Genomic DNA, 638 nt, shown 5'->3' on the forward strand with positions numbered 1-638 from the left:
TTTCAGAGGGCAGTCATGATAGGTCCCTTTTTGTGTGTGCTCCATAGCCTCAGTAATAGTGTCAGGCCTTGGAACCTTCCCTTGAGCTGGATCCCACTTTGGGCCTGTCGCTGGAACTTCTTTTCCTCAGGTTCCTCTCCATTTCCATCCCTGTAATTCTTTCAGACAGAAACAATTTTGAGTCAGAGATGTGACTGTGGGATGGCAACCCCATATGTCACTTGATGCCCTGCCTTCCTGCTGGAGGTGGTCTTTATAAGTTACTTTTCCCTACTGTTGTGCATTTCATCTAAGGTCCCTCCCTTTGATTCTTGAGAGTTTCTTACCTTCCAGGTCTTTGGTGCATTCTGTTGGGTCCCGCCAATCTCCTACCTCGCTAGGTTGCCTGTTTACATTCTTTCTGCTGGCCCTCAGGGCTTCAGTCCTTTTCCCTCACCTAATACCAGATCAGGATCCACTCCTGTTACACTATGTTCCTTGAACCCTGATGGGGAGGCATTTGATGAAGGGATCCATTTAGGGTTAACTGTTTAAAAGTCTCACACTCTCTGCGAAAGGTCTGGCTGTGAGTCTTTTTATTTCTTCCCATTTTGTTCAAGAAGACATTTCTTTTTTCTTTTTCTTTTTTTTTTTTTTTT

Source organism: Mastomys coucha, unplaced genomic scaffold (assembly GCF_008632895.1).
Source record: "Mastomys coucha isolate ucsf_1 unplaced genomic scaffold, UCSF_Mcou_1 pScaffold22, whole genome shotgun sequence".
Lineage (NCBI taxonomy): Eukaryota > Metazoa > Chordata > Mammalia > Rodentia > Muridae > Mastomys > Mastomys coucha.